The sequence below is a fragment of the Lissotriton vulgaris genome, chromosome 1_1 (assembly GCF_964263255.1).
Source record: "Lissotriton vulgaris chromosome 1_1, aLisVul1.2, whole genome shotgun sequence".
Lineage (NCBI taxonomy): Eukaryota > Metazoa > Chordata > Amphibia > Caudata > Salamandridae > Lissotriton > Lissotriton vulgaris.
The window spans coordinates 1,452,918,390-1,452,944,057 of NC_141685.1; positions in this window are offsets into that span (position 1 = coordinate 1,452,918,390).

Sequence of the window (25,668 nt, forward strand, 5' to 3'; positions counted from 1 at the left end):
GCTTTCTTGGGCATTACATCATATTGCAGACAATGGATACCAAATTTCTCATTGGTGGCCAAACCTTTGGTGGCATTAACTTGCAAGGATACACCGAAACCCATTCCATGGTCTGAAGAATGTCAGAAGAGTTTTCACGAATTACGTGATGCATTGTGTTCGGCTCCTGTGTTGGGTAACCCTGACTACAGTAAGCCGTTTACATTATATGTGCACGAGAAGGAAGGTGGCGCATTATCAGTCTTGACACAATGTTTTGGGGACAAACAGCGCCCATGCGCGTACTTTTCAGCAACTTTAGATCCCGTAGCTAAGGCATTACCAAGTTGCTTGAGGGCCACTGCGGCAGCAGCTGTCTGTATTCGACAGTCTGCTGGGTTAGTAATGAATAATACACTGATCGTTATGGTCCCACATGCAGTAGACATTTTGATAAACAGAACAAGGACACAGCACTTAACTAGTGCTCGACTGTCAAGTTATGAGCTGACACTGTTAGCGAGTCACATACACAAAAAGAGGTGTGATACACTCAACCCAGCCATGTTATTGCCCATTCCAGCAGAGACAGATGAGGTCGAACGACATGACTGCTGTTTTAGGACAGAAGAAGAGAAAAAAGGGAGAGTAGACTTACAGGACACTCCTCTTCCTGAATGTAATGATGCTTTATGGGTTGATGGTTCATGTTTCAAGTTGCCGAATGGTGATACGACTGCAGCATATGCTGTGACAACGTTGCACACGATTGTAGAAACTGCACGTGTCCCACACAATTCTGCGCAAGCAGCAGAGTTAATTGCACTTACAAGAGCATGTGTGTTGACAAAAGGAAAATGAGTGAATGTGTACACAGACAGCCAATACGCCTTTGGCGTGGCTCACAGTTTTGGGCGATTGTGGCGTGAACGTGGGTTCCTGACATCGCATGGCACAAAAATCCAACATGGTCAGTTAGTTAACGAGCTTATCGAGTCACTGACCTTGCCACTACAAGTTGCGATAGTGAAATGCAGTGCACACAAAAAGATTCAAGATGATGTTGGTCGTGGGAATGCATTTGCAGATGAAGCTGCAAAAGAGACTGCAAGGAATGTGATGAGTCGAATGTATGTTGCAGGTCCCGCGATATGGATTGGTGATGTGGGTATGTATGAAGACACAACTGAGAGTGTGAAGTCTATACAATCCAAGGCCACTGAGAAAGAGGTGAATGAATGGAGAGAAAGCAAGGGTAGGTTGGATGCGAATGGTTGTTGGGTCTAATTATCAGAGCATCACAGATGGCTTTTACCCGACGCGTATGTGCTTGCAGTAGTGACGATGGCTCATGGAATGGCTCACATCAGTGTGAAAGGGATCTGTAAGTTGTTGGCCCCAGTATGGCAGAATAGTGGCATCCCAAAATGTGCAGAGAATGTGGTCAAGAACTGTATGGTATGTCTGAAGTACAATCCTGGTAAGGGAACTCCAACTCCAGCTGGTCATTTTGCGCCTCCAACATATCCGTTCAAGGTTTTGCAGCTAGATTTCATCCACATGGAGAGGTGCAACAATCTGAAATACGTACTCGTTGTTGTTTGTGCCTTTTCCAGATGGGTTCAAGCGTATCCCCTTAAGCACAATACTGCCTTGTCCACAGCCAAAGCCCAGGTTAAAGAATTCTTCCCCAGGTTCGGAATGCCTCGAGTGGTCTGGAGTGATAATGGGAGTGAATTCGTGGGACGAGTGATGAAGAGAGTGTGTGAGAGTCTAGGCATACACCAGAAGTTCCACGCTGCAAATCACCCCCAATCAGCTGGACTAGTAGAGTGCTACAACGGCACGTTGAAGTTGAAACTGGCTAAGATTCAAGCAAGCACAGGTCTTAAATGGCCTGACGCCCTGCCTTTGGCACTCCTATCCACCAGATTGACTGTCCATTCTAGAATGGGACTTAGTCCCCACGAAATCGTGTTCGGCCGCCCGGCCAACATATGGGGAGTGCCAAGGCCCAAAAAGCTCAGTGAGATAGAGCATCCTGTACTGCTTGACTATTTGCACGAATTGACAACTAAATTGCGTGTTTTACACCAACAGGTCCACAGTTCCTCTCCGCCAGCGTCTGATGATCCAGGACACACAATTAAACCTGGCACCTGGGTCCTGGTGCGAAACTTCCAGCGAACCAAGAACAAGCAGCCTCGCTGATCCGGACCCTTCCAAGTTTTACTGGCTACCTGCTCTGCAGTACGTGTCCACGGCAAGAAGAACTGGGTGCACGGCACCCATTGTAAAAGGGTCCTGTTACCCCTCCCTTATGACCAGTGGGTCCAGGAGGGAATTGCTGACTCTGAGACCGAGACTGTGCCCCGCTTCTTACCCTTCAGTGATGCACGTTTGAAAGGAACCGCTACAGAAAAGGAGAGTGATAATATTCTGCAAGGATTTGTGCCACCATCAATGCAGTTGGACACTACAGAACCTGAAATCTTGTTTGAAGACCACACCATACCAGGAAAACAACAATATAATCTGAGGCCAAGAAAAATGAACTAATAAAAATAAACTAATAAAGTCTTCTTTCCCCCAAGAACTATTTTTGATTGTGCAGCTCTCTCATCCAGGAAACTTGCTCATTTTTGATTTTCGAACCGCCATCCGGTTCTGCTGCTAGGGTCGCGGTTGCCACAGTCTTTGGAGTGCAGCTGGAGACGGTTAGGTCGACAGTTCTGGTTGGTCTAAGGGAATTACCCTGGACTGAACAGAAGCACTCCTTAGCAGAATCAATCTCCCACACGGGTAGCAACTTAGAGGATGGAGTTTCAGCGAACTTTGAAAAGACAGTATGCACTGTGATGGCAAGAAACAATTTTTAATAATATGCATTCTAATGTTGTGTAGCATAATGATGTTTTTGGTGGGCTATGCTCTGTTCACCTTTCGAGTTACATTTGTACAGAACACTACTACTGTTTCTCCGCATTCCTTTCACCCTCTACCTGAACACGAGTCTGCCAGAAGATTAGAATTTGTAAATAACTCATTCGTCCAGCTCCTACACCAGCACCAGTCTGTAATGAACACCACGAATTGCTGGGTATGTGGCCTCATGCCACACACGACAGACAAGGGTATACCGTATTTTGTCCTGCCATTTGGCTACCATGGTTCTCTGTGGGCATTTCGAGCAATGTTCCTGTTTGCCCTCGAACCATATGTCCCGAGGAAAAACTCAAGCAACAAGGCACTAGTGGCGGGAATTAGAAATATGAGTAGGGATGTCGACACGTATAAAACGATTCTCAGAGATGAATTGACGCCTTACAGCAGATGGAATATAACCCAATATGGAATTTCCTTGACTGAGAGTCAGAAATCAAAGAAATCCTCCCCAATCTGGATATTACCCCACCAAGGTCACCTATGTCTGCAGGGAAATGGCAAAAACCCTGGAGCTCAGTTAGGGAAGAGTGTCTTTACTGAGACTTACGTTTTCTCGTCCCAGACCTCTCCTTCATTCCTAGCAGCTAAGGGTACCTACTTCGTCTGCCACGATAGAGCATATACATTACATGGTTGCCCCCTGACTTCTTGGGCACATGTTTTATCTCGTTTCTGCTGCCACCCACCTACACGGCCGAGGCAGATTACCATCGGACAAGGACAGTTAGGGGTGTTGTGAGTAAAGACGACACTGCGGAACAGGAGTTTGGAGATTTCGCAAAAGGTTTTCTGCCGTTTTGGGGGCCTATGGTGAACAGCAGGAACATTCGCCAACTGACGAGGGTAGTTGAATCCGCCGTGATTGAAACGGCTGGTGCCCTTAGTAACTTGACTGCAGAGCTCCAGTCAGACCGCCTTATGACTCTTCAGAACAGGGTTGCCCTAGATGTCATACTTGCAGACCGTGGTGGGGTATGTAAAGTGATCCAATCCAGTTGCTGCATTCCGAACCTGGATATTTTCAAAACCAAATGTGAGGTATCTGAATTTTGTCGGAAATTGAAACTGAAAGCCTTTTTTGGAGGACAAGGAACAGCTACTAATGATGGAGACACCACGCTCAGGAAAAAGTCCAGATACTGCCCTCTGAATTCACAGGTACCGATAGAAATACAGACCTTTGAACAAGCAGTAATGCATGATCTTGATGACCTAACAACTCTGACAAAGAAACCATTTCAAAACATCTCAAAGAGGGAACAACTTGCTCTTCAAGAACTGAAAAATGACAATGATCTGGTAATTAAACCAGCGGACAAAGGTGGAGGGATTGTCCTACTTACAAAAAAGAGATACCAAGAACAATGTCTGGAATTGCTATCTGACAACACCTTCTATGAAATAATAACTGAGGATCCCACACCCAGGCTACAACAAACCATAACTCTGATGATTGAGGAAGCTGAGGCACATAACTGGCTTTCTAAAAAAGAAGCTGATTTTTTACATACTGATACCCCGAGAATACCATATTTTTATTCTCTACCGAAGACACATAAAGCAAGGAGCCCTCCTCCGAGACGCCCCATAGTGTCTGGTATTGGTTCAGTATTGGAACCCTTATCCCAGTTTGTGGATGAATACCTAAAACCTCTAACTCAAAAGACCCCAACGTACCTCAAGGATACGAGAGACTTGCTCAACCATCTCACCTCCGTAACTTTTTGTGAGACTTCCATGATCCTTGTAGGATTGGACGTGGAAAGTCTATACACAAGTCTCCCGCAAGGAAAGACTCTGGACACCTTGGAGAATATCCTATTCAATATGGATTGGAATTACAAGACACCAAGGCATTTCATTTTGGAGTGTTGTAGACTGGCGTTAACAGAAAACTATTTTCTTTTTGACACAACCATGTATAAACAGCGACACAGCACCTCGATGGGAAGTACATTCGCCCCGAGTGTGGCCGGACTGTACGTCAGTGACTTTGAAAGGACATTTGTCAACAATGTATGTAACCCCTTCCAGAGACAGATCCGTTTCTGGAAGCGTTACATAGATGACGTTCTCCTTATCTGGGAAGGCAGTGCTGACAGCCTGGCACAGTTTCACAAATGGCTGAATGAACAAGACCAATGGCTGAAGTTTACATACACCTCAAGCAAAGAGAGTCTAGATTTTCTGGACATCACCATCTACGTGGACAATGGCATGTTACAAACAAAAACCTTTTTTAAACCAACGGCCAAAAACAGCTTGCTGTCGTTCAACAGCCATCACCCACGACCTCTGAGGGAGAATCTCCCATTCAGCCAGTTCGTACGTTTACGGAGGAACTGCAGCAAAATTGAAGAATACCAACTCCAAGCCAACGATCTATGCAAAAAACTATCAGCAAGAGATTACCCACAGAGAGTGATTAAGAAGTGCAAGAAAAGAGCACAGAACCAGAACCGTGAAAGCCTCCTGGAGACCAACCCGAGAATCCCAGAAGAAGATCTCATGACCTGTGTCACGACATACAGTCCAGCTTCGAATCAGGTCAAGAAAATAATTAATAAGCACTGGCGAATCCTCACCTCGGCAGACCTGTCATGGCCGAAACCAAGATTCTCTAATAAACGGACACAGAACTTAAAGGACATCCTGGTACATACTAGACCGCGATTGGAACAGAGAGCTAAACAAACACGCCTCTGGGACCTTCCACCCGTCCAAGGACACTTTCCATGTGGGAATTGTTCAGTATGTCCCCTGACGACACCCACGAGAACGATCCAACTGTTACCAGATCTGAAATGGTACATGAAATCCCACACGAATTGCAATTCCAGTCACGTGATCTATATGATCACGTGCCCCTGCAATATGCAGTATATTGGAATGACATGCAGGAAGATACGGCAAAGAATCTGTGAACACAGAAGCAATGTCAAATGCAAGAAGGCAACGACCAAGATGGCCAACCACTATTTGGAGAAAGGACACACCGTGGAAGACCTCAAATGGGTCATTTTAGAAACACTGACCACCAAAGACCACAATGCTGAGCGCATCTTGTTCGAGAAAGAACAGAGGTGGGTTCACCGTCTGAAAACAGACCAATGGGGATTGAACGATGGTGTCCCATGGCTGAGCCTCTACAAATGACTTATGCCTCTACAAGATTTCAACAAAAGATCAAGAACCAAATGAATGTAATCCAGGTATCACTACTAATGGTTAATTCCACCGATCAATGTATCAACCCAGAACACCTCCTCCTTTTTACCATACCTTTCACACTAATAACAGTGCCTCCAGGTAATCAGGGTACTAGAACTAATGGTTAACTCTGACACACGTAAGACAGACCCCAACACGGAAGTCTGTTTTCTGTTAGAGACATTCCCTTCCCTTAATTACCACTCATTATCGTATGTAAATTATAAACATATACCATACTCCAAAAAAGCATCACATCCCTGTGAAAAAACACCGCTTTTATGTTTACATTCATTACGCTTTACTAATGATTGACCAAATAACTCTCAATAGTCTTTTTTCCACCTCTACGCGGAATACGACCATTTAACCCGGCATCGCAGGCTACAGCCGCATCCGGGACCGCGAGGGGCAGAGACAGCACAAGCTGCAGGTTTACGAGTGGAGCAACAAGGTATGGCACGTTGAGAACGAAGGCTCGAGCAACTTAACAGAGATAAGTACCCTTTGGGCCCCTAGACTTTAACCTTCTTATATGTTTGTAGGAGCCCCTCCTTCAAGCCTCTGGGTACCCGTGGAAAGTTGCAAAAAAACTAACGGAAGGTATGTGTTTGAAGAGGAGTGTTTTATCGCTTTTTTGGGGTAGTATAAAAACAGCGTTCTCTTAATAATAACATTATCCCGCATACCCCAAACTTCTGCAGGGAATTTATAGTAGCTGCCTTCTTCACAGAGATCTTTACGTATCCCACTGATTTACTTATGTCTCAAGGTACCGAAGGGGAGGAGCATGTATTTTTCTTAAAAATTAACGCTTACCTTTCAACGAAGTACCATTTAAGGTTCCCTTTCATGACTTGTTTTGCCAGTACTGAGTAGGTGGTTTTCGTCCCCCTGAGTCAGGGAGTCTGACAGCGTAGTTTTAATTTGTAAAAATACACCAAGTTAATTTTCTCTTTTTGCATTAATTGTCATGACCCACACCCTAGCAACACTACCTTTTTTTCACTCATAGGTCCAATTTTGACCGTCAATAGAGAGTAGGCCTAAGCCACTCCCTTCACCGAACTCACCTGGTCCTGAAGAAAGCCGCAACGACCCCTTGGGCGACAAAGGCTGAAACATGTCGACCATCTTTGTACACAGGAGGATTGAATATGTATGAATCCTAATAATTCTTCTTACACGTATTCAACCATATCCTCCATTGCCAATTCAATCCCGGATAATAAAATTATCTCATTCCCGGCAAGATTGGATTGTTTTTAAGTAGAGCACTGTCACCTCACCAATAATCACTGATCACTACTGTTTTAACCTAGGGTGTTCTCCTCCGGGTGGAGGGTGCATACCAACTGACCCTGTGATTCTGCACAGACGTGTAAACGAAGGCGGAGAATCAAGATACACCGCCCATACCACCATGATTGCACGTGTATGAGGGTCTTTTAAACAAGGGTCATTCTAGTTAGAACTGTACCCAGGTTATACAGGACAAGTGATCCCCCCTCCCCCCTTTTTGATTAACAGCATTTTCATCCCTGACAATGCTCCAACAGTATACCAGGCCATCTCCAAACTGCACAAGATCTCTGAGTCCATTCATGTGGACAAAGAAAACTGGTCCTTGCTGGGGTGGTTCTGGGAACTGATATCTGCTTGGTGATGGAAAATTCTGATATTCATTGGAATGATCTTGGCCATTCTGTTTATGTTCTGCCTGTGTGTGCAGTGCGCTCCTGCAATATGTGGCCTCTGTGCTACATCATGTGTAAGGAAGCCTGTGTCCAGGGACGAACTGAGCAACAGGATGATGCTACAGCAACACCTCCATGACTTCATGAATACAGATTTGGACTCAGATTAGCATGAGGTATTGCCTATATAAGGGCAAAAGGAGGGCTGTGGTTCTGAAAATTCTGGACCCTGCTATAATGTGGTACCGAAGCCCAACACTCTTGTCACAAAATATCATCCAATCACGACGAATTTGGTATCGGTAGACCGGTAATGACTAGGACATTACCCCTGTGCATTTGCGTTGTGATCGAGCAATGCAATCACCTTAAAACAGTAGTTTCTGTTTTGAACCCTCGGGTTCCATTTTGTAAGCGGCATCCATCTTGTGGTTGCCCTTACATAGTCAATTGACTAAGGCCGAATTTGAGCTGAAAGGACACGTAGACCGTTCCTGTCTCTTCTTTGACCTGTGCGAGCTGCCTCCACTGCCTCCAGCCAAACCTGTTCGGGCAGTCCCCAACCCACTGGCCGAGTGAGATTAACATCAAGGCACAACATGTCATAAACCATTCACTGCATACAAACCACGCTTATCATACACACACCTGTCCCTGTTTCTTCTTTATGGCTAGTTTTACAAGGAGGAGGTGCCTGATTTTATTGGGGTTTCATCGATATCTGATGGTAGTTCTGGGCCTGGCCGGGTAATCTATCACAAACTGGACATACGAAAATGTAGGCTGGCCATCATGACTTTGCTTTTTCATTGTTGTGAAAATATGTATATGACCATACTATAAACCAAAAAATTATTGCCTGAAGGTAATATTTTTGTATAAAAGGGGAAGGCTGGTTCTGTAAAAACGAACAGTCTCCTGAGAATATACAAACCGTGCTGTTGTACTTCTAGGACGCTTGTTACTTAGTTGCAGCCAATAAAACTTGATCCTTGACATCACCTAGAAGACCTTGTGTTTCTGTGGTCCAGAACAGGAAGAACTCAAGAGGTCTTTGGGTGTTTTCCCCTGGCACCACCGGGTTCCTAAAAACCCGGTACCTCAGTGCCTTTACCCCAGAAGATATTTAAAAAATCAGACTTCACAACCGATTAAGCATAACAGATTTACTGCCACTTTTCTCCTGGCTACTAAACTTTTGTTGCACAGCAATAAAAATAAAGGACTACAAACAAAAGATAGGGCTTAGCCGGCACTCCACTAGTGGACTCAGCTGTAGTATTTCTAGACAGTACTAGATCTCCAGGTGGCACAGATTTCACCTATAATATAAGGAGACAAACACCAGCTATCACAAGGTCCATAACAATAGTAGCTCTTTATGTAGATACAAAGATCCAGTGCAAAAAGTAGTCTTCAAATTCTTTATTTCAAAGGTTCAAAATATATAAAATCTTCGCAGCTCACAGCGCCGACACGTGTTTCGTCTCAATCCTGAGAGTTTTCAAGGCATATAGTGTCTTGTGATTTTTCCGTATCTAAGTCTAGTCAGCCTATCCGTTGACAGGAACAGTATAGTTGTGGACAGGTAAGTCTTCCCAGGGTAGTGGACTATCTATGTCTTTATAATCATACAATCTACCTCCAGTAATAAAGGTGAGATAACATGGAGTAGATCTGATTTATCTGGGGTAGTCACTCATTCAGCTTTAGCAAGGCTGTTGTCCTGTAACCGTGTAATAACACGGTGTCCCTATCAGAGAACTCCTTCTTCTCCGCTAGACTTGGTAGTCGTCCTTAAATCCTCCAAATATGAAAATTAAGGATCTATTGCCGTCTTCTCCTAATGTCTGGAGTAACGGTTCCTGTGCCTTCAATCGTTTTCCTTCAAGACCATATAAAGTCTGTATGCAAGTCGCAGCGCTTCGTAGTAACATGCCGAGACAGCAGTAGTATAGGTGCTATACGACTGCTGTCTCGGCGTGTTACTACGAAGTGCTGTGACTTGCATACAGACGTAATATGGTCTTGAAGGAAAACGATTGAAGGCACGGGGACCGTTACTCCAGACATTAGGAGAAGACGGCAATAGATCCACAATCTTCATATTTGGAGGGTTTAAGGACGACTACCAAGTCTAGCGGAGAAGAAGGATTTCTCTGATGTGCTAGGTAACACCCTGGTGTGGTGGATGTCAAGAGGGCTACTTGAGCACCTTTGTTTTGTGGCTAATACATTGTATAGGAGTTTTATTTGAGGTGTTTAGCACATTTTAGAGAAATGTATCGAATGTGCTGACATTTCTTCTCTGGGGAACACTACTACCCATATTTTTTGTAATAAAAATAAAGGGCTCAAGCCCCTTGCACCACCAGTGTTCCCTTTTAATATGGGAAAAGTAACATACCTATGGCACAAGGGGCTTGTAAATAAGACCCTAAATTTATAAGTTGAAGCCCAGATTTTGCATCAGGGTTGCGTCACTTTTTTGTCACAATCTAATTTTTAAATAGTGTAATGCACTCAAATCTACTGATGATACCCCTGCTAAACATATGGTGAGATCTTAAGATCTGATGTCACATGAGGTCAAGGGTTATGATACCACTTCCTGTATTGCCATGTGCGATGTCACGCTCAGTGATGTAACCTGCTTGGATGTATATGAGCCATTTTGTGAAAAATACATAGGATTAAGCATGCTTTTGTATCTGATGATGTATGTACAGTAGTAAACTCATTTGCAAAACCATGAAGTATACTTACATTACAAAAATATATATATATATATATATATATATATATATATATATATATATATATATATATATATATATATATATATATATATATATATATATATATATATGTATATATATATAAAGAAGCTTTTATACTTAAAAAATGAATTGTAACATTAAATACTAATTATGATGTAAATTTCTCCAAAGGTGAAGTTTTGGAGGACAAGAGGTCATCTGTACTAGTTAATCAAATTAGACTGCTACTAACAGTGCCTTTAATTAAAACCCGTTGACACTTAATTTCTCGCTAAGGAGAAGACAAATGCCGCCGTTGTCTCACTGCAGCAAAGTGGCTTGTAAAGGACAAATCTCGGCCAATTTAAATGGAATTTGATGAGGGCAAGAGTGTAGCAGAATGTTATGTAGAGTTCTGAATTGTCTTTCCCATTTTTCTTGCTGCTACTTATATCCCTCCCAGCAAACGGACAAAAAGGTACATCTATTAATGTTTGTGTACCTTTCCCAAAATTGATATCTTTGTTAATTTATTGTCAACCCGGTTGTCATTCAAAACTAAGCTGCGTGCGTATTTTTCAGGCTCACAATCCGAGTGTTTTATAAGATTATTTATTTGTGCGTGTCCTTCAATCTCATTTGGTGCGTGTATAGCCTGCAGCCGCAACCTGAGCCTCTTAGAAGGCTTTGATCCAGATTAAAGATCACAATCCTTCTTAGTGCCAACTTATCATATAGCTAATACAAACTCAATGCAATCAGGGGGCTTAAAGCGAGACATGCATGCTGCAGTTAGTAAAGCCAATAGAGATCAATGGGTAAAAAATGAGAAAACAAGGTCACCAAGGATAAAATGTCAAAGATTACAGACTCAATATTATCAGCGGATTTCACCTGAAAATAAATAATGCATGGTTTACTAGCACGTTGCATCTGCTGGCTCTTTTAAACGTTTGCTGCGTGTGTGTCGTTTTTTGGTACTAAGAGAACTATTGTACCTGATTATTGGATTGTGGGACAACATTCACAAAGGCCATGATTCACAATAGATTTTTTAAAAGCAGCAATGTGAAAATTGGCAGTCTATCTACGAAATCCAAAGTGCCCTTACAATGGCTTGAAATCCACAGGAATTATGTACATTTTGGATTGTGGGCGAGAAAGTGAGATTACGATGCGCAAATAACTGTTAGCTTTAAATAATGTCAGAAGTGCCCCTGAACCACTATGTTGATGGATGGTCACAAACATTTTGCAAGTGTTTTTTTTCTTCGTTCGCACGTACCACTATTCCTCTCATAGGTAAGTGTATGTGCCATTATGTTAGAAAAGAAAATGGACCTACTGCATATTTCTAGGAGTAGTAGGAGCTATCCCAGAGCAATTTTTTTTCGCTGTTGAGAAAAAATATGTTTAACTATTTGATGTGCAGCAACGTTTTCAGGATAGCATTTTTCCCTCACCATAGATTTCAAGTTTTCCCCAGCATCTTTAAAAATCACAGAAGCCAGCAATCAAATCCCCATGTAGGAGAAAATAAACAGGAGTTCATATCTGAATTTTAAAGTCTTCCTTCGTAAACCACATTTCATGTTACACATTATTTAAAAAGACGGAAATAGCTAAGTTACATACAAGTAACGTCATAATCATATGCGGTGCTCAGGGATAATTTGAACAGTTCCTGTAACTTACTTTTGAGTAGAAGGCTAGTACAAATAAAAAGGTGGGAGATATAGAAAATGGGAGTAATTCAGTATTTACCCATCATGGTGAGTAACTTGTGTCTGGGATTAGGAATGCTGGTGCTCTACAATGTGGTAATAACTACGGGGCACCAGCATCAAACGAGTATAGTAGGACCCGCCAGCTTTGGTGTCCAGCTCAAAATGGAGAGTGTGGTGGCACACTGGGCATGCTCATAAAATCTAAAAACACCATTCCATGTTAGCTATCAATGAATTAATTTCTAATAATGACTTACCCAAAATAAGGATGGTGGTAGGATTCACGCTTCCTCTTCCAAGCCACATCATTAGCAATGACATAAACGTTTCCAACAGATCCACATGTGGTGCTAGACAGCTGTGCATGTTGGTAGGCTATTTTACTATGGCAATTTCACACCCAGTTCTCACCTGTGGTACTTTACTATTTTGTTCATGCCGTTTTCATCTACCTCCTTTTGCTAACAACCGACTACTGTATTCAAAGATTTCTAAACAGGCCTGTTTGTGTGCATTTCTACTGTGTCCCCTGATGTCTACCCACTCCGGAGAAGCTCTTGAGTACTCCTGGGAAGAAGAACGTGTAAATACTTATCCTGCTAATATTGTTTCATTATGTTTCGCTAATTCTAATGAATTATTCTTATGCGCATGTCTGAATATATCTTTAAATATGACATTGTCTCTAGATAATTTACGATTCACAGAAGAGTCCTCAAGATCACTGAAAAACAGTTAAGGCATATTACACTCATTTAATGTTTGTCCCTTTCCTTCATTTTCTTCAATGCTTCCTCCTGTTTTCATTAGCCATATCAACCACAATTTTGCAAGATTTTACGATTGTTGAGGGACAGTTTGCCTTGCTAAAGATCTAATGAGCAAGCACATAACATCTTTGATCCAGGACATAGAAAAGACAGATGATATTAGGTACAGCACGGGCAGAAAAGTCATAGATATTTCAAAGAGTAGATCCTCTTCAGAGCCATTTGATGCTTGTACCATCTTCTGGAAATAATAGTCCTTTTGGCCCAGTTATGGGATCTAGCTAGTCTGCTACTGTGACAGAAGTGAGGTGTCTCACGTTACCAATGGCAAATTCTGTGTTATTTAAAAAAAATGTAGCTTGGACTAGGTGTAATTTTAAATATGCCAGCGTAATGTTTATAATTTTGCACAACAAAATTAACACAACATTACTGAGATTAGGCCATTATTACAGATCACATATTAAAACTCCTATTTCGGGACATATTGTAATGCAGGATCTACCGTTCAGGTAAGTTTTGAGCGTGAACTGCGGTTCTTTTAAAGGGGATGTTTAGCAATCATTTCAAGTAGACTTATTACCTGGGCAGACCATTATGGTAAATTTTTCGGCTTGAAATGACAAGTCTAAATGGGAGTGACATCGTTTTGAACGCGAGTAATAGTAAACCAATTGCTCAAAAATAATAAGGAGGGCTCAAAAGTATTCAATACATTTTTGTCTCAATGTCAGTTTTATGAATCTTCCATACCGATTTCTCTGTGATATGTGAGACAGTTGTTTTTCTCTCAAGATGCTCCCACATGAGCAACACTAATGACATTTTGAGAAGATACTTCAGTATAGAACTATAATGTAGCTCTCAAAGTGAAGAATTTTAGGAGGGAAGACCGAAAGGAGCTTATGTCTTCTAAGAAGCAAGCAACACAACACTTATGTCATATATAACACCCGTGTAGCGGTATATGATAGATGTCAGGGTCTGACAAATGTGCCTGCCTAGATGATGAACTACACCTACCAGAATGCTTTGCACCTTGGGGGCTGTTGTCAGAGTGTATAAAGTCTTGTGGGACCTTGTAATAGGTGCTCGTGATTTGTCCAATGGTATGCTGTTGTTGGCGGACGCCCTGTCCCCGCGGATCTGCTGGGAAGGGAAGGTTCGTCTTTTGCTCTGCGGCTGTAGAGCAAGCTGGAAGCGAGACGAGTAAAGACTGATCTTGCGTGAGTCATCCGCAAGGCGCGTGAGACGCCGGATTGCTCCCTCAGCGCACTTGCGGAACTGTACTTGTTATTTAGTGAGTAACCCGGAGACGCCGGATTGCCCCCTTCGGGTCGCTCACGCTCGTAGTCAAGAACTGTGTTCTCGGCACCGGCTGGTGCTTTGTTTGTTCTTTGCGTGTGAGACGCTGGATTGCCCCCTCCACGCCTTTGTGTTGTTCTTGCTACTCTTCTGGGCGTGTATGTGGAGACGCTTGGATTTCCCCCTTCACTACACGCCGGGACTATGAGCTCATTGATAAATTAATTACCGCGAATAGAAGACGCCGGATTGCCCCCTCCTAATTCGTTTGGGTTGAACACTGTTTCCGTATAACTCATTCAGAGTGAAAAGCCGGTTGGCTACATTTCAGTTTATTTACTCTATCATTTCTATCAGGAACATCGGAGATTCTATCTAACGATAAAGAGCGGGGGAAGAGCCTGTTCTTTCCTTCATTCCTTCGGTGATCTCCTTACTACTTCCCTTCCTTTGGCAACTGGTGAGTGAATGTGTGTTGGGTTATCAGAGTACATACACCTAAAACATAGAGGGTTACAAGAGAGCCATAACCATTGTTTTGTTGTTCTACCTTTAGCTGAAGAAGGGATACAAACAGGGGAAGAGTCATATCCTGAGCATTATCAGGTGAGGGTTCGTGTTCACAACAGTGTGATTAGGATTAGAATAACAGGGAACTTAGTTAACGTACACCTCTTGTCATTTCAGGTCCCTGTCCCGGATGTTCCTGTTTTCTACCTATTTTTCCCTCGCCTGACTGCCTTGCACTCTGAGGTTTTTAACTAGAGTGCGGGGACGTCTGGAGGTAGACCCCATTAGAGCATCATTCCGACCCCGAGGATCAACAGCCGTGACAGAATCACGAGCCCACGTTGTTATTACCTCCTGGTCGGAAGAAGGCTCAAGCTATGGCAACTATGGACGACGTGCTTCAGGCTCTGTTGTTAGTACAGCAGGAACTGGCGGCGTCCAAGTTGGAGGCCACTGCCTTAAAAGAGAGGTTGGATCGGCAACAGGCTAATCCTTTCGACGCGGCACCAGGAGGTCGCACCATTCAAGTAACGGTGCCTCCTCCAATACCTTTAGCCAGTCCAGAGAGATACTCTGGTGACCCTCAGAGAATTCAAGCCTTTCTAACCCAAATCACCCTTCATTTCTCGTGTAGGCCGGCTTCGTTCCCCAATAATATGTCCTGAGTGGCGTTCGCCATTTCGTACTTGTCAGGGGATGCAGAGAATTGGGCTGTTCCCTTTGTTAGGAACGACGATCCCATATTGAATGACTGGTCAGCGTTCCGTAGAGAGTTTGAACGAGTGTTTGATCGGAGAGCGACAACACTAAGTGCCGATAGGGAATTATTGGGGCTCCGACAAAGGGAAGAAGGATTTAGTGTCATACATGACTACTTTCAATCGTCTTGTGACGGAGACAGGCTGGCCAGAAGACAAAAGGATGGCGTTATATTATCAGGGCCTGTCCGATGAATTAAAAGATATCATAGTACAGATTGATCCCCAACCCACAACATGTATAGATTTAATCAATCTCACCCTGCGCCTGGACCATAGATTAGGGGAGCGGGGAGGCGACCGAAGGAAACATGATAGGCCCTCTGATTCGGTGGGTCACGTACTTCCGCCGGTTCCACGGGCTGGAGACAGTTCAACAGAACCAATGGATGTCGGGGCCATCCGATCCCCTCTTACGAAAGCCGAAAGAGAGAGCCGCCGCTCTCAGGGACTATGTATGTATTGCGGGAAGAAGGGACACTACGTTAAGGAGTGTCCCTCCAAACCCAAAAGGTCCAAAACCTTTTACTCGGCTAAGAAGGTGGCTCTTACCACTGTTGATCCCGATACCGGTGATGAGAGCCCTTCCGTGAGCGAAAGACAGAAGACAAAAGAATGGAGACTGACATTGTTGGCCTCGGTTGAAGGCAAGGCCCCTATAACACATGTTGCCTTATCCTCCCTATTGTTGAGCCAGGGTAAAGAACATGCAGTGTGGAGCATGATAGACTCAGGGGCTACTGGGAATTTTGTGGACGAAGGCCTCGTGCGTCGTTTGGGGCTGGGTAGAGTGACTACAAAAAATCCAGAAACCGTGTTGGCAGTGGACGGTACCCCCCTGAAATCCGGTCCTATCGTTGAACGTACCGAAGAGGTGGTATTGGTTCTGGAGAATAGCATTGTCAAACATACTGAGAGTATCATTCTGAACATCATTGAGGCTCCACAATATGAGCTAATACTGGGTATCCCATGGTTAGAAAAACACAATCCTTCCATAGACTGGAGAGAAAAGACTGTGAGCTTTCAATCGGAGGAGTGTCAGAACACTTGTATGAGTACCCCATCCTCACATACGATAGCCTTGGCCCAGATAACACACATAGCCACTGCGGTGGAAAAAGTAACCGTCCTACCTATAGAATACCACGAGTACAGTGAGGTGTTTAGTGAAGCACAGGCTGAAGTACTCCCTCCCCATAGGGAGTACGATTGTAGAATAGATTTGGTGGAAGGCGCTGTTGTTCCCTCTTGCAGGGTGTACGCCTTGTCAGAGCCTGAGTCCAAACATCTACAAGAATACCTGACACACTTCAGTGCTATAGGGTTCATTAGACCTTCTCGCTCACCAGCAGCGTCTCCTTTGTTTTTCACGACGAAGGCCAATGGGGAGTTACGTACCCTCATTGACTATCACCAGTTAAATAAACAGACCATAAGGAACCGGTACCCTCTTCCCCTCATCCCCGTACTACTGGACCAGGTGAGAGAGGCAGTGATCTACACACGGTTGGATCTCCGTGGTGCCTACCACTTGGTCAGGATCCGTAGTGGTGATGAGTGGAAGACGGCCTTCAAGACCAGATATGGTCTTTTCGAGTACCTGGTAATGCCGTTCGGGCTTTGTAATGCCCCGACGGCATTCCAGTACTTCCTTAATGATGTTTTGAAGGAATACCTGGACCAGTTCGTCATCGTATATATAGATGACATCCTTGTTTATTCTGACTCACGTAACCAGCACACCGGTCATGTTCTCCTGGTGTTACAGAGGCTGTTGGAATACCGACTCTACTGCAAGCTCAGTAAATGCGAGTTTGATGTAGAGGAGGTGGAATTCCTGGGGGTTATACTCACACCTAGAGGGTTTCACATGGCAGAGAGGAAGGTTGATGCGGTGAGTGCATGGCCAGTGCCAAAGAGCGTGAAAGAGGTGCAATGCTTTCTTGGCTTTGCCAATTATTACAGACGTTTTATTTCACAGTTCTCCTTATTGGCTTCACCCATCACCAAGTTGTTACGAAAAGGAGTTCCCTTTCAGTGGAACACTGAAGCCATGAGGGCGTTCGTGTTGCTGAAGGAAGCGTTTGTTTCTGCCCCTATCCTGAAACATCCACAACTGGACTTACCTTTCATAGTGGAGGCGGACGCCTCTGATGTCGCAGTAGGAGCTGTCCTATCGCAAAGAGATAGAGAAACAGGCCAATTACATCCAGTCGCCTTCCTGTCCAGGAAATTGAACTCCGCTGAAAGCAACTACTCGATATCCGAAAAAGAACTGTTGGCAATAAAACGAGCCTTCCAAGAGTGGAGGCATTACCTGTGGGGGTCACAACACACCATAACGATATATTCCGACCACAGGAATCTGTTGTTCATGAAAACAGCTCGTCACTTATCGCAACGGCAAATGAGGTGGATGCTGTTTTTCGCGGAATATAATTTCATCGTCACCTTTCGGCCTGGAACCAAAAACAAGAAAGCAGATTCACTCTCCAGACTAAGGGGAGATCAGATAACGGAAAAAGAACAAACAAAAGCGATCATCGCACCCGAGAAAGTGGTTTGTTTAATAACGGCTGATCGCTTTATAGAACAAGTGCGGAAAGAACGAAACCAAGTGCAATGGCAGAAGTGGGTGAGCCAGAACCGCCTCCGAAGTCTCCAACACGGGGTTCCCTTGCATGGAGGGAAATTGTTTCTTCCCTCTCACGATCTACGGCTTCAGGCATTCAACTGGTGTCATGGGGAAGTGCTGGCCGGGCATCCCGGGGTGACAAAAACCATCCATCTGGTAAAGCGACACCTCTGGTGGGAGACAATGTCAAGAGATATAGAAAAGTGGACAGGACATTGTGATACTTGTGCAAGGGCAAAAGGGGATCATTCCATGAGTCGTGGGAAACTCAGACCACTACCCACTCCGTCCCGCCCTTGGCACACCATCAGCATGGACTTCATCGTGGGGTTGCCAATGGACCAAGGATACAACGCTATCATGGTAGTGGTGGACAGTTTGACAAAAATGGGACACTTTATTCCATGCAAAAATCTTCCTACTGCCAGTCAAACTGCTCAATTACTGTTGACACAGGTGGTCCGGATTCACGGGATTCCTCGCGTGATCATCTCGGACAGAGGACCACAGTTCGTGGCACGGTTCTGGCGTATGTGGTGCAAGGCTCTGAGGGTGGAGGAGGCACTATCCACCAGTTTCCACCCTCAGACGGATGGACAGACTGAAAGACTAAATCAGACACTAAAACAGTACTTGAGGTGCTATTCAGAAGAGGCTAGCCGTTCCTGGGTCTCTCTTCTCTGGTTGGCTGAGTTGTCCTATAATAATGCATGGCATAGCTCGACTGGGGAAACACCGTTCAAGGCCAATACAGGCTTTCATGCTAACACCCTTCCATTGACCATACCAGAGGAAATCCAGAACCACCCTACGGTGGCTGCCCATGTGAAGGCCTTGTTAGAGTCACATCAACGGATACAGAAAACTCTTGTCCGAGCAAAGACCACTTACAAAAAATGGGCGGATAAGCACCGACAGGAGAGTCCTCTGTATGAGGTTGGGGACAGAGTTTGGTTGTCCACGAAGAACATTCGATTCCGTTATCGCAGCATATTCCACCCCAGTTTCATCGGTCCGTATGTGGTCATCAAAAGGATCAATCCCGTGGCTTACAAATTGAAATTGCCCATGTCTATGAGGATACATCCTGTGTTCCACAGCAGCCTGTTGAAGCCGGCTGGTTCTATAAGGAGCAAGGCCGCCCCGCCGGTGTTGAGAGATGGTCAGCTGGAGTACGAAGTGCGTCGCATCGTGGACGCACGGATCCGTCAGGGGAAGCTGTGGTTCCTTGTCGCCTGGAAGGGATACGGCTCGGAGGATGACTCTTGGGAGCCCAGTCATGAAGTTCATGCCCCTCGGTTGATCCGTTCGTTCTACGCCCGTAATCCGAGGAAGCCTGGTGCTAGGAGGCACAGGGCGGGGGGCATACTGTCAGGGTCTGACAAATGTGCCTGCCTAGATGATGAACTACACCTACCAGAATGCTTTGCACCGTGGGGGCTGTTGTCAGAGTGTATAAAGTCTTGTGGGACCTTGTAATAGGTGCTCGTGATTTGTCCAATGGTATGCTGTTGTTGGCGGACGCCCTGTCCCCGCGGATCTGCTGGGAAGGGAAGGTTCGTCTTTTGCTCTGCGGCTGTAGAGCAAGCTGGAAGCGAGACGAGTAAAGACTGATCTTGCGTGAGTCATCCGCAAGGCGCGTGAGACGCCGGATTGCTCCCTCAGCGCACTTGCGGAACTGTACTTGTTATTTAGTGAGTAACCCGGAGACGCCGGATTGCCCCCTTCGGGTCGCTCACGCTCGTTGCCAAGAACTGTGTTCTCGGCACCGGCTGGTGCTTTGTTTGTTCTTTGCGTGTGAGACGCTGGATTGCCCCCTCCACGCCTTTGTGTTGTTCTTGCTACTCTTCTGGGCGTGTATGTGGAGACGCTTGGATTTCCCCCTTCACTACACGCCGGGACTATGAGCTCATTGATAAATTAATTACCGCGAATAGAAGACGCCGGATTGCCCCCTCCTAATTCGTTTGGGTTGAACACTGTTTCCGTATAACTCATTCAGAGTGAAAAGCCGGTTGGCTACATTTCAGTTTATTTACTCTATCATTTCTATCAGGAACATCGGAGATTCTATCTAACGATAAAGAGCGGGGGAAGAGCCTGTTCTTTCCTTAATTCCTTCGGTGATCTCCTTACTACTTCCCTTCCTTTGGCAACTGGTGAGTGAATGTGTGTTGGGTTATCAGAGTACATACACCTAAAACATAGAGGGTTACAAGAGAGCCATAACCATTGTTTTGTTGTTCTACCTTTAGCTGAAGAAGGGATACAAACAGGGGAAGAGTCATATCCTGAGCATTATCAGGTGAGGGTTCGTGTTCACAACAGTGTGATTAGGATTAGAATAACAGGGAACTTAGTTAACGTACACCTCTTGTCATTTCAGGTCCCTGTCCCGGATGTTCCTGTTTTCTACCTATTTTTCCCTCGCCTGACTGCCTTGCACTCTGAGGTTTTTAACTAGTGCGGGGACGTCTGGAGGTGGACCCCATTAGAGCATCATTCCGACCCCGAGGATCAACAGCCGTGACAATAGAAGCATACTGCACAGATGAAGCAGCTGCTGCTGAACAGTATATTGGCTTGGAGGAATAACTTAAAGATGTAGTAGAAATGGTAGAGAATCATCCTGCTCCGATTAATGTAGTCCTTCAAATTGACCAACATGCAATGGCATGATACCAGGAGTCCTGCAAAAGAAACAGCAATATGGGCTCTGTTCATAAGAAGCTTTTTTGATAGAGTGATAGAACATGGAGAGAACATTTATAAATGAGCAGTGTTCAGGCAGGTCACAAGGCATGCAACAGTCTGCTCATCTTGGAAAACTTCATCACTTGGCCTTAGAGAGCTTGACACGTCTGAGTGTGTGAAAACGATTCTTGTTAAATAGATTGTCCATTATTATGTTGAAGTAAATCTCTCTCTTAAGAATGGATCACTGTATGTATATGTGCATATCACCTCAAGAACTCCTCTCGTTATGGATAAAAAATGTGCTTAGCAGAACAAGATACCTTTGAAAAGATATACAAATGCTAAATGATGAGAGTTTTCAATAGTTCTCCTCCTACTCCAGGAGGTTCAGTATTTGAAATCAATCTCATTCCCGTGACCTGTTTATCTGGTTACTTGGAAATCATGATATTTCACTTAATTAGCACACCAACCTTTTCCATGATTGGAAGCATCTCAAGACTTTAACACCTTAGTTTGCTTTTGCATGGGCAGGAATTACCATAAGCTTCTCAAATACAGAACACCAGAGATTGCTCCTAAGGAAAATATTCTTTCTCCAATTTATTAGGTTGCTTCTCATGCACTTTGTGTTTAGGGAGCAGAACTGCCACTTAACAGACCATATGATTGGAACATTGATCTAGTTCTATATCATTCCGTATATGGTAATATGTGCACTTACTCAAAGAAAAAAGTACTTCAAATGCACATCACAGAAACTCCTGCCAAAGGATGTACAAGGCATGATGCATCACCATCAGGGGCACTCTATTTCTTTGTCCCCAAAACATATGGAGACCTACATCCTACATTGACAATTTCAGGGGTCTCCAACCAGTAGCTCAGGAGCTACTGGTAGCTCACCAGCACTCTCAAAGTAGCTCTTAGAGGTGACGCCAAACCAAGCCAATCCCAGAGATTCTGTGTATATTAAAGAAGGCAGCACTGCTTGTTTAATTACCCGTAAGAGTTTCAGACAGCCAAACCAATGGCAAGGCCTCTTGATAACACTCAAACACACACTGTGTTGGCCTAGATATCAATCAATCAAGGACTTATAGAGTGCACTACTCACCCGTGAGGGTCTCAAGGTGCTGGGGGGTGTGGGGGTGGGGGATTCGGACAGCTACAGTCATCTGAAAAGCCAGGTATTGAGGCTTTTCCTGAATGCTTGTAGTGTGGGGCTTCTTCTGATGCTGAGGGGGAGTTTGTTCCAGGCCTTGGACGCAATGTAGGTGAAGGATCTGCCTCCTGTTCTGGCTCTGTGGATGCGGGGGATTTTGGCCAAGGCCTGGTCAGCAGAGCGGATGTTTCTTTTGGGTACGTAGAAGGAGATTCTTTTGTTGAGGTATTGGTCCGGTGCTGCGAAGGGCTTTGTATGTGTGTGTGAGCAGCTTGGAGGTCACTCATTTTTTGACAGGAGCCAGTGGAGGACTCGTAAGTGCTGGGGGATATGGTCTAGTTGTGGGATGCTGAGGACGAGTCTGGCTGCGGCGTTCTGGCTGGTCTGGAGCTTGTGGAGTAGAGATTTGTTGATTCCGGCATAGAGAGCGTTGCCGTAGTCCAGCCTGCTGGTAATGAATGCGTGGGTTACGTTCTTCCTGGATTCGGGGGGATCCATTTGAAGGTCTTGCGGATGGTGTTGAAGCATATGGAAGCTACGGCATCACAAGAACCATCTTTATTATCCACTTTAAATCTACCTAAGAAGTAGATTGGCCATGTTATATGCCCTGCTTTATCAGTCGCACCGTGTGTGAGATCAACTAATAGTAGAAGCAGTAACCAGGGCGGACCCACCAAAGTGTGTGATTGCAAGAACTATAGTGAAAATGTGTTAGTTGGGAGCATAATCAACCAAAGACCTGAGGTGGAGAGAGTATGCATCCAGGGCAGAGAAAAATAGAAGCCTCACATTCACTTTTGTGTGGGTGTGTGACATTGTGTCCTTCCCTAATAAAAAGTGTTGATTCCTTAAAGCTAGACCTAGTGTCAAGGACTGCCAAATATGTATGCTGGTCCCCATCATAGGAGTATTATCTCTGACGTAATTGTGCCTGTTCATGGTATAATTGTGCCATAGCCATAACGTTTTCATCCTTGACTATTTTGTGCATACAAGTCTAGTTTTTACATACCTGCTGCCATCACTGACATATAAAGAGCATGACTGGCCTGCTTTTAGCTATTCCTGACAGAGTGGCAACGGCTTCTCCCATAATAATGGCCATAACTAATATATGTCGGGCATTCAGTTGTGGCATAGTGGTAGCCCTAGTTTAATGATGGACATTATTAGCATAACAGAGGCATTCATAGTGTTATGGTGAGCAAGCATGACCTATGATTCCAATACCTTGGTATTTGAAGCAGAATTTGGCCATGAGAGGCATTTTTACATGGCGGTACTCAATGAAAACTAAAAGCTGATGTTTAGTGACTGTTTATTTTCTAACAAGGAAAACGGATTTGATTTTTAACCCCTTGCATGCGTCGGACGGCCGGGTGCCGTCCGACGCCATGGTGGGTGTGTGCATCGGACGGATCTGTGCATGTGTGGAATTTCGCCGCACTGCGACCAAGGGATTAAAGGAAAAAAAACAATCAGAAAGATTTTTCTTCTGGAAAATTGAGTTTGATTACTCAAAGTGGAAAATGATTTTGATAGAAAAATATGGGTATTTTCAAAAAACTAATATACTAATGAACACAAGATATTGCAATTCTAAAATACATTTAAAGTTATTAGCTGAATGATAATTCAATTTGAGTTGGGGAGACTTACTGCTGTGGTAATACCCTTTTGGCACACAGCATGTGATGTGAGGATTTGAATTTTACTTGATTACAAGCATTTAATATTGATAAACATTTCCCTAGCATTCTGCTGATAACTTCACCTGGAATGTTTGGGTGGTTTATTTATTTATTTATTTCTTGATTTTATAGAGCACAACTGCTACCCGTAAGGGTTTCCCGGCGCTAGAAAGGCAGAAGCAACCTGCACTCACCAGTCAGGATTATTGATTAAAGAGCCAGGTTTTAACGGCTCAGCAGAAGCGAGCATGACAGTTCTCCACACGAATCTCGAGGGGGAGAGAATTCCAGAGTCTTGGCCTCAAGTTGGCAAAGGCACCACCTCCGATTTTCGAGAGTCTGTACTTCGGTAAGGAAAAGAGATGCTGAGAAGAAGAGCGAAGGGTGCGTTAGGGAGTATAGCTCTTGACAAGAGACTGAAGGTACACAGGTGCAACCCCCGCTCTGATCTTATGCATGAAGCTTAAAGCCTTAAACTTCAAGCGACTCTCGACTCTGAGCCAATGGGGCTCGCGAAGGCATGTGGTGATATGGTCCATTTTACGACAGCCGCAAAGGAGGTGAGCTGCCGCATTTTGCACCAATTGAAGTTGACGTGTGACCGCCTTGGTGGACCCCAGGTAGAGAATGTTACCATAGTCCAACCTAGAGGTCACCAAGGCATTCACAATGGACTTCTGCGTATCAGATGGAAGCATCCAGAATATTTTTCGGAGCCACCGCAGAATGGTGAAACAAGTCGCCGCCACCCTGTTGGCTTGACATTTCATAGACAATGTATTGTCAATGATAACACCTAAGTTTCGCACATGCTCTGAAGGGGTGGGAAGTGGACCCATTACATCTGGCCAATGCCTAAAATTCCAGAGATCAGGTTTATTCCCAAACACCAAAACCTCAGTCTTACTCCTGTTTGAGTAGGTTGAGGATCATCCAGTCAGACATTTCACCGAGGCTGACCTGCAGGGGGGAGGTCGAAATAGGATCCAATTGGGAGAGGGAAAAAACAATTTGGGAATCATCGGCATATGTAAATAAAGTCAACCCAGACCGTTGTGCAATATGGGCCAAGGGAGCAACATAAAGATTAAAAAGAAGAGGACTAAGGATAGAACCCTGGGGAACACCGTGAGGAGAAAGATAGGTTTCAGATCTAGACAAATGAGAAAAGATTTGAAAAGTCCGGTCCGTCAGAAAAGATGTTAACCACTGCAGGGCTTTACCACCAATCCCAATGGCCGCAAGGGAACCAAGTAGAATCTTGTGGGACACAGTGTCAAATGCTGCACTGAGATCGAGCAATATCAGTGCAACGGTTTTACCAATACCAATAGTAAGCACAGGTTTTCTGTGACGCCCAAAAGGGTGGCCTCAGTAGAAAAACCGGAATGGAAACCAGAATGGGAAAAATATAAAAGGCTATGGGTAGTTACATACTGGGACAAGTGCTGGTGAATGTGTCTTCCCACAATTTTGGAAAACACAGGCAACAGGGAAATGGGACGGAAGTTGGAAGGGACCTTGGGGTCTGCTGTAGGTTTTTTTAATAGGGGGTAACCATAGCGTGCTTCCAACAACCAGGGACAGTAGCAGTGCTAAGGGATTGATTAAGTAAAGTGCAAATCATAGAAAGCTGAGGAGTGTCCCAAAGACGCAGAACTGGGACGGGCAAGGGATCGCAAGGAGAGCCCGATTTGACTTTCCCCAAAAGTACACGAATAGAAGAGGGATGAAGGGTGGGCCAGGACAAAAGTGAGGCAGAGGAAGACGACAACAGGTCGGTAAATTCTCCAAGACTACTAGAAGATTTGCT